A 10,479-nucleotide genomic window follows, 5' to 3' on the forward strand; every position below is an offset into this window, starting at 1 on the left:
AGACATTAGTATCATTTGGTATTCGGTATTTCCCGAATACCAAATTATTTGCTTGATAAAGGTCATATATCAACATATGCATTACTCATTAGTACAAGTTGAAAGTTAAAGAATAAGCATAAACAATCCAAATACATGTCTTTTAGTTGTATCAATTTGTTTTTATTGATATCTTCTTACTTAGTGATCTTCTATAATATCATGCCTCTAAATAAAAAATAGAAATGATTGGAGAAATAATATTAGCATTGTAATACAATACGTTATAACTTAAATACGGTATTAACGAATACCGTACAAATCAAAGTTTAATTTACCGTTTACCGAATTATCGAACCAAAATTTTAAAATTTGGTATTTGGTATCTACCAATTGCCAAATTACCAAACCTAAAATTTGGGAAACCTCAACCGAAACAAAAAATAATAAATAGAGAAAAACCTAAAATTTGGGAAACCTCAACCAAAGCAAAAAAAAAAAAAATAGAGAAAAATTCGCTTATCGAACCAAAATTTAAAAATTTGGTATTTGGTATCTACCAATTGCCAAATTACCAAACCTAAAGTTTGGGAAACCTCAACCGAAACAAAAAAAAAATAGAGAAAAATTCGCCGTCTGTGGGGATCGAACCCACGACCACGTGGTTAAAAGCCACGCGCTCTACCACTGAGCTAAGACGGCTTGGTTGTTAGAATTTTCTACATTTCAGCTAAGAACGTTTCACTGTCAAATTTCAAGTAGCTCTCTTTTCATTTCTCATTGTGCCAACAAGAAAAAGAAATTATTAGGATTCCTAAATAATGTGAATTAGTGTCCATTTGGATTGACTTATTTTAGGTATTTTAAAGCTAAAATAATTTTTAATCAGTTTCAAAGTGTTTGGGTAAAATTAAAAAATACTTATAACAAACTTGTTTTTAAGCCAAAATAATAAAAATGAGTCAACAATATAAATTAAAATTTCTAACTTATAATTTTTACTTTATAAGTCATAAATAAAAAATCAATCCAAACAGATCCGTCTATTTAATATCGAGTGACTAAAAAAAACATCCAATGATATTTATTTATTTATTGTTAGGATTTTTTTGATCTCATACAGGCCTCAAATTTGTTGGACAAGCATATAAATTATTAACTTCCACTTAGGTAACATACTAGACTCAGTATTGGTCTATAGTCTTTATTTACCTTTTAATAGCCAATTCGATTTGACTGTCGAAAACTTATTTTTCTAATGACTCAAATTAAAATGTTTGACAGGATTATTTGTATCGTATGGTCTTTTTCTAGGCCAATTTTTAAAGGGTTAGTTTCAAATGTATGGTAAAACTTCACTAAATTAATATAGATGGGATCATAAAATATTATTATTTTATAAAATATATTATATAATCGATAAATTAATATTTACTAATTTAAAGAGTGTTTTGAGATTTAATGAAGGTTAATTTTGATTACATAAAAAAGATTGTAATATACTTGTATCATATTTATTGAATTCACATAAAAGATAAATTTATTATACATAAAGTACGATGAATGCATCAAAATCATTGTATCTTACTGAATTATGTATCATATTATTGAATTTATATAAAAATAAATTAATTATTCATAATGTACAATGCATGTGTATGAATTCATTGTAATATATTTTTTTTGTTAAATGATTCATTGTAAAATAAATTTAACAATCAATGATTCATTGTAAAAATAAATTTATTATACATAACATTCGTTGTTGCTTAATAATAGAATATTATTCGTTGTACCTTTGCTAAAAACATTCAATGTATGATTGTGAGAGGATAAATTATATATGCAACATAGAAAATTTCTTGAAACCATATAAAAAAAGGCTTCTCATTAAAAACGTGTCACAAAATCAATAATGACTTATCAAATATGTAAAGCTAGATATGAGTATAAAAGAGATCATTTCACATGCATTCAAAAAGATTTATAGTCACGGCAACACCAGTACGTTTGGATGCAATAAGAAAAGTTAGAAATAAACTTCAACTAGATTTTAATTTTAACAAAAAAAAAAATACAATAGAATCATATACATTTCACTAAATTGTCCTAGATATATCTGTACTTATATAAGTTATTATCATAACAACACCATATGTTTATATAGGAGTCTTTTGAAAATATATTATCTTATCAAAATGAATGATTTTTTCCATTGACCCAAGTCAGGACCGGAGAAAATATTATATTAGAGAGATAATTAATTACCGAATATTAATTTAGTGAGATTTTACGGTATACAATAAAGTAATTAGTTTACAATAAATATATCCATGTTTTATTTACATAAAAAAAAAATAGTCAAAAATCATAGGAAGTATACACTAACTATACAATATAGCTTACCAAAAGTCATAAGAAGCATACAGACTATACAATATAACTTATCTGTATATGGGCTATACATCGATTATACATTATGATACACTCAAAAAACTGAGTATAGTTTAACTATATATGAAATGTAAATGGACTATACATAATATATAACGAACTACTCAATCTCAATCAATTCAAAACCACTTCTAAACAGACCAAAAAATCTAGATATGAAATCCTCTCGATGTTTTAAAGCTTTTGACGTATAATTCATTTGAAACAATTCACATTTTTGATACGTCGAATTAAAGAATAAAAAAGACGATTGAAGCAGATGACTAGGGTTATGAACTTATAATCTGATGATCGAGTCGATTTCATGATTATAAGTTCATTCCATACCGGACCATAAGAAGAATGAAGAAGATGAACAAGAAGGAGGAGGAGAAAGGAGGAAAAGAAAAGCCATTAATGACAAATTCGGAAGGTGAAGAAGATGAAGAACAAGATGGAGGAGGAAAAAAGAGAGGAAAAAAAGCCATTAATGACAAATTCCAAAGGAAGAAGAACACATTTGACCAATTTTAATAATTTTTAAAATTGGGCCAATTATTTAATAAAACAAAGGACTGAATGACCACTTTGCATAATTTGTCAATTTTTGAATATCACATTTCATTGGATTAGTGGACTAAAGTTCAACTTCATTCGATTGAGGGGTTCCCAAAAAAGAGTGTTTCTTAGTAATGATGAAAAACAAGTTTGACGAGTAAAAATTAAAAGGGAAAAAAATTAAACTATACAATTTAAGCACTCAATAGAGCCCGTTTGGATTGGCTTAAAAAAAGTTAACTTTTTAAAGTGCTGGACTTATTTTTAAAATAAGTAATTATGTGTTTGGATAAAAGTGCTGCAGTTGAAAAAAAAATTGTTGATGTGTTTGGCAAATAAGTGCTGGTAAACACTTTTTTTTATCAAAATGTCTGAAATACCCTTAAAGCTGTTAACATGATAAAAAGTTGATTAATTTAAGGTTTTTATACTTAAAAAAATTAAAACAAAATTAATTTATATTTTACATCCATAAGTAATAATATTTTCCTATCATTCACATATTTCATTATCATCACAAATTATTTATAAGAGGAATATAAAATTTTATTATTTAAGTTAATTTTATATGTGCAACTTATTTTAGATTTTAAAAATATATAATTTGAATAGATCACTTGAAAGATTTAAGATTTATTTTAATTTCATTCATAAGTAATAATAATTGTCTATCATTCACATACTTCTTTACCACCACAAATTACTTATAAGATGAATATAAATTCATATTTCAGAAATAATAATAATAATAATAATAATATGATGATATGATAATAATAATAATAATAATAAGGCTTAAGTCATCTACGGCCTCTTAAAGTTGTTCGCATATTTCATTTAGACACTTTAACTAGGACTATTACCTATTGAACACTTAAATTGTTCAAAAAAATGTACCTATTAAACACAAAAATGCTGATATGGCAAAAAAAGTGTTTTTCACTTCCTATGGGCGCGTGAAAGTTTTTGAAATACTATTTTATTTTTATTTTTTTCCAAAAAAACTTACACTTTTTCTTCTTTAATTGACACTTGGCATTTTAAATAAATTAAAATATTTTTTTAATATTTAAAAAAAAATTCTTAATTCAAAAAAGAAAGAGCACCCCTACCCCCTCTTCAAGTCATCTTCTTCCCCAAATTTAAATTTTCAAAGACAACTAAAGAATCTTCATTTGTTTTTGTTTTTCTATTTCTTTTCAATATTCATAAAAAAAAAAAACTGAATCAAGTAACTAAATTTGCAAGAAAAATAACGAAAGTAGATTTTTGAACTTTGGGATAAAAAAAGTAAGTCGACGTTCCATCTCCATTTTCGGTCACCTCCGAATAAATATTACCATTCAGATAAAATTGTAAACTCATTAAACTTATCAAAAACAATATCAAATAATTCACTAAATTAATTTAGGTCCGCTTGATTTCTCCTTACAATCGATTTCAAGATGATTAGCCATTGGCAAACTTCCTTTATTCATCACTCTTGTACCAACTCTTTGAATATCTTTCTCTATCACGTATTAGGAATGAAAAATAATTTTCGATAAAATTAATTTGGGTCCTTTCGATTTTTCTTTGCAATCGATTTCTGGATGAGTAACCATTGACAAACTTCTTCATCACTATTACATCGATCTCTTTGAATATCTTTCTCTCTCACATATTAGGAATACAAAGTATTTTTTAAAAAAATTGAATCTGCAAGTAATTTGCAGTGAAGGTTTTTGTGGTTTGAGAAAAAAAATTGATGAGAAGAAGATGAAGAAGAAAGGGGTTGGTAGGGTGCGGTTGAGTAAAATGGGTTTCATTTATTTTTTTTATTAAGAAATAAATATAAAATTTCTTTGAAATAATTTTCATTCTTTTTAATATAAAAATAAATAAATCTATAGTTGTTGGGGTCAAGTGACACATGTCATCTTTTAATTAGTCATTTTTGCCACGTCATAGCAAGTGTGTCACACACACTTTATCTTTGTTACTGATTATCAAAAAAGGTTTAATAGGAACAGGTTTTAGGTAGATAAAAGTGTTCAATAGGTACTAGTCCTAGTTGAGGTGTCTAAGTGAATTATGCGGACAACTTTAAGAGGCCGCATATGATTTAAGCCTAATAATAATAATAATAATGATAATGATAATGACAATAATAATAATAATAATAATAATAATAATAATAATAATAATAATAATAATAATAATAATAATAATAATAATAATAATAATAATAATAATAATAATAATAATAATAATAATAATAATAATAATAATAATAATAATAATAATAATAATAATAATAATAATAATAATAATAATAATAATAATAATAATAATAATAATAATAATAATAATAATAATAATAATAATAATAATAATAATAATAATAATAATAATAATAATAATAATAATAATAATAATAATAATAATAATAATAATAATAATAATAATAATAATAATAATAATAATAATAATAATAATAATAATAATAATAATAATAATAATAATAATAATAATAATAATAATAATAATAATAATAATAATAATAATAATAATAATAATAATAATAATAATAATAATAATAATAATAATAATAATAATAATAATAATAATAATAATAATAATAATAATAATAATAATAATAATAATAATAATAATAATAATAATAATAATAATAATAATAATAATAATAATAATAATAATAATAATAATAATAATAATAATAATAATAATAATAATAATAATAATAATAATAATAATAATAATAATAATAATAATAATAATAATAATAATAATAATAATAATAATAATAATAATAATAATAATAATAATAATAATAATAATAATAATAATAATAATAATAATAATAATAATAATAATAATAATAATAATAATAATAATAATAATAATAATAATAATAATAATAATAATAATAATAATAATAATAATAATAATAATAATAATAATAATAATAATAATAATAATAATAATAATAATAATAATAATAATAATAATAATAATAATAATAATAATAATAATAATAATAATAATAATAATAATAATAATAATTATAGAATAATAATAATGAGATGTTAGGGTTAATTCAATATGGGCAATTTGGGAATTGTATAAAAGAATTAAGGGCAAAAAGGTAATATACTTGGTCAACATAAAAGGGCTTTTAAGTAATAAAAAAAAAAACACCCTTCACCTACTCCCTCTGTCCCTATTTAGTTGTCCTCTTTAGAAATGACACACAGATTAAGGCAACAATGATTAGCACAGTAAATTACAATTTTACCTTTATAGTACAATTTACAATTCTAAAATAAATTCACTCAAGATAACTAATCAATGTTGAAAAGTTCTTAAGTTTATTTACTTTATTTATGACAACTTTATTTAAATAAGGTTATAATAGGAAAAAAATTGTTGTCCTTTCTTGATTTGTCAAAATGGATAACTAAATAGGGACAACTAAAAGAGGAAATATGGACAACTAAATAGGGACAGAGGGAGTAGCTTTTAACTTTTGACTTAAAATAAGTCATTTTTGACTTAAAATAAGTCACTTTGATAATTGACAAACACTTTAATAAGTCAAAAATTGACTTTTAAGTCAGTTTGACCAACTTAAAACCCATCCAAACAAGCTCTTTAATCCTAGAAAATCTCTTTTTTTTAATCTTCTTCCTAAAATATCTCCCCTAATCTTCTCCTAAAATATTAAATAAACAGATTTTTTTTTTCTCTTTCCACTTTTTTTCCTCTCTCGTAGTCTCTTCTCTCCTTTTTATTTTTTTAACCCTTTTACCCCATTTTATTTTTCAAAAATTTTCTTTGTTCTTTTTTATCTTTCTCCCTTCATTTTTTTTTGTTTAAATTATTTTTTACACCATTGTAGGTTGGAACATATAGCCAAAAATTAACTTTATCTTTAATGTATGAATTAATTTTTTAAATTTATTTGGTTATAATTTGGTATAATTCATTCATTATGGTAAAATTGAATTAAATTAATTTAAACTTGATATCGACATAAAATCATAATGTACACCATGTAGATTAATTTCATGATACTAAAAAGTTGGTATATACTTGATTAGATTATGGTGTTACGTATTATATGGTTATAATATGTAACTAAAATCAACTTTAACAACAATTATAAATCAATATCTTTTATAGTTCTAAACCAACATATCACTAAAAATTTAGTCAATCATACATCAAATTTAAACAAAGCACCAATTATTGTACCAGATCAACCACCAAAGTATATTCCTTAATGCATATTACTATTCAAAATAACATATCATCAACAACTGTACCAAATTAGCCATCAAAGTGTATACAATAAAATATGATATAGGTTAGTATATTATAGGTTTAAGTTATCAAAGACCTCTTAAAATTGTATGCATATTTCATTTGACACTCATTCAACTTTATACCTATGAACACCTAGATGTAAAAAAGATTTGTGAAAAATTTAACAGCATATAAAATGGTATATAGTTAGGAGAATTAATACACTCCAGCCACATGTCAAACCAACGCGCCAAGACAACATATTTGTGCAAGGAGTGTCATTTTTATTGTTTTTACTAATGTTTTGTTTTTTTTTCCAGATTTATAGACATATAATATTTAAAAATTTGACGAAGCAGTGTCGGATGATACCCCTTGGCATAGGTTGAGTCCGCCCCTGCTTAGATACATATATTTTTGTTATCATATACACAAAAATATGGAGAGAGGCGAGCAAGATTGTGGAAGGGAGGCGAGCAAGATTCGTATGTATCCCAGATACATATAAATTACACTTGATATACACTAGATACATGTATCTGGAGTGATTCACATATATATGTGATACAATATACATAGGGGAGTGGTGAGCGAGATGGAAGAGAGGCGAGGGAGACAAGCAAAATTTGTTATGTATACATGCGAATCCCCTTAATAACTAACGTGCGTTGACAACCAATTTTGGACCTCCACAATATAAATTAATCATCGAGCTTCTTAAATTCCAAACAATTTGAAATAATTGACTTTATAAAATTTTAAATATTTTTCAAGTCATTTTAAGTAATTTTGTCATTTTTATAATTCTTAAAATTTAAAAATAATTTATATATTCTATATAATTTTGTATATATTTATTATGTTAATATTTGAAAATTGTCTCAAAAGATTTTAGTTTTACTTAAATATTTTGTTGATTAGTTTAGCTAATTTATAGTTTATATTTTTGAGTTAATTAGTTTACAATTAAACTAATTATTTTATTTTGTTAAGATTAAGAAGTTTGTAAATTAATTGTATTAATTCTTAACTAAGTTTGGCTATTTTTTTTAATTTTCAATTGACTATAATTTAGATTCATATGGTCAAACCTTAATTCAATTCCCAACCACAATTTTGTTTTATCCTAAACTCACTTCTTAGACCAAGTGTTGGACCTTTTCTTTTCAATTTCAACCGACCCAATTCCTTTTACTTATTTGCCAGCAACTCAATTCTTTCTCTCAGCATACGAGCCCAATACAAATTCCCAATCCAACTAATTACCAGCCCAATTCAGTCATTTCAAAATACAAACAAACCCCAAGCCCATTCCAACATTACCATTCTTTCAACAACATACCATACGTACAATAGCACTCCTACAGCAACCAGCAACGCGACCCAAATCGCGTACAAACCCAAAATTGCCCCACTTCGTTCTTCTTCCTCGTGAAACCCATAACGTGAAGAAACCCAATGTGAAAAGCGAGCGCCCAGACCCGTCCCATCGTGATCGCCAACAATAACATCCCATCCCTCACATCCTCTTCTTCCCCTTTTCAGGGATTTCTGAATCTTTTTCACTGTTTCATCAAAAGGGGCATATGAATTCGAATTTTGAATCTCAAAATCCATCCAATATCTCCCGTTTCCCCCCTAAAATCGTGCCTTATTTTCATCTATAAATAGCCTTTTCTTCTTCATTATTGGGGAGGGAAAAAATGTGGGGAGAGAGTTGAGATTTTCAGTTGATACAGAGAGAAATATTTAGCAAGAAATAGCTATAGGAATCACATACAAAATAGGTTTGAGTTTATTTAAGCTCTTGCTTTAAAGTTTTCATTCAAAATTTTCGACAAAGTTCTAGTGGTGGTAAGAGCTTCATAGTTAAGCTTGTGATTCCAGTTCGCTGCCCCCGAAAAGGTAACCTCGCCTCCTCTTGTATTCTATTTCAATGTAGCATGTCGTGTGTGTTCAACACTTGATACAAGGTCTGTTAGTAAGAGTATTTGGTTTTTTCGTTTAGCACTTGCTTTAATCTTGTTTTCCTGCGAGTTTTTGGATAGTAAGCGTGAGTCCAACATTTGTGAATGTTTACTTTGATATTATATATTGGTCGTTATATTTGTTAGCTCTATTTCGAATCTCTATAGTCAGTCGAGTTGCTGCCTCGTTTCACTCGAGATGACTTGATGTTCATCTAGTTTCAACTTAGGAATTACTTGCGGCCATGTGATCTTCTTTCTTCACTTGGATCGTGTTTAAATCTCGTAATCTATACTTAATTTAGTCTTAATAGGGTGCCTCATTGAAGTGGTGATTTGTAGATTTATCTTTGAAGGTTTGATTACCATATTTGAGTTGTCGGGACCATGTTTGTTTAAACAATATTCCTATTTTCCTAATTGATCGTGTTTACCTTCCTTTTCTCAGTTTTAACTTCAATTAAGAAATGGTATTTGTATAGTATTCATTTGGTTACTTATTAATGTCCAGAAGGTTGGAAAGTGCTATCTCAAACTTGGATATAACATGAGTGGGCTGCATATCTCATTAGAATGCTAATTTTCTTTATTGTTTTATTTCTTTTGATGCTTTTAAATGTTCATGATTTAGTGCAGAGTAATTTGTTGATTTGTTAAATCTCTAGTTGTGGTATTTGTTTTAGTGAAAAGAGTAGTTTGTAGTTTTGCAACAGTAGCATCCATATGTATCTTATAAGCGGTACGGTGATATCTTCTTAATAACATTATGTTTTTCCTTTAAATGCATGTTTTACGTGGTGTTCTTTTATTCAATATTAACACTTGAATATTGGTATTAGTTTGATTCATTTGCTTTTAAATTAAATAGATTTAAGTTCCTCTTGCACAATGCCTTACTTGTGAATGATGAAGTCTAAAATGACACTACTGTTTTGCTAGCTCAACTTGAATACAACATATATTTTCTTTTTCATGTTTAGCTTAGCAATATCTTCAAAACTTCTTTTACTAATCTTCTCCAAGCAAAAAAGCAAAAGCAAGTTTACAAACTAGGATTAACCTACTAATCCCAACTCTAAGTAATACCTCCTATTACTTAGATGAGCTAGAGCGGACACAACACCGCTTACTATACTAATCCTAACTGATTAATATAGACCTTTTAGAGTAAGAGCCTAAGTTACCCTTAACCTAGTTCTTACAATGATTCAAACGAGTTTGACAACATTTCTTT

At 25.7% G+C, this 10,479-nt stretch overlaps 1 non-coding gene across 1 annotated transcript; it reads right to left on the reverse strand.

Annotated features, from left to right (window-relative positions):
* Positions 1-609: 609 nt before the first annotated feature.
* On the reverse strand, positions 610-681 carry TRNAK-UUU (transfer RNA lysine (anticodon UUU)). Its single transcript has one exon. It is a non-coding gene; the product is annotated as a tRNA-Lys (tRNA).
* Positions 682-10,479: the final 9,798 nt, after the last annotated feature.

The sequence above is a fragment of the Solanum tuberosum genome, unplaced genomic scaffold (genome assembly GCF_000226075.1).
Source record: "Solanum tuberosum cultivar DM 1-3 516 R44 unplaced genomic scaffold, SolTub_3.0 scf00122, whole genome shotgun sequence".
NCBI classification, from domain to species: Eukaryota; Viridiplantae; Streptophyta; class Magnoliopsida; order Solanales; family Solanaceae; genus Solanum; species Solanum tuberosum.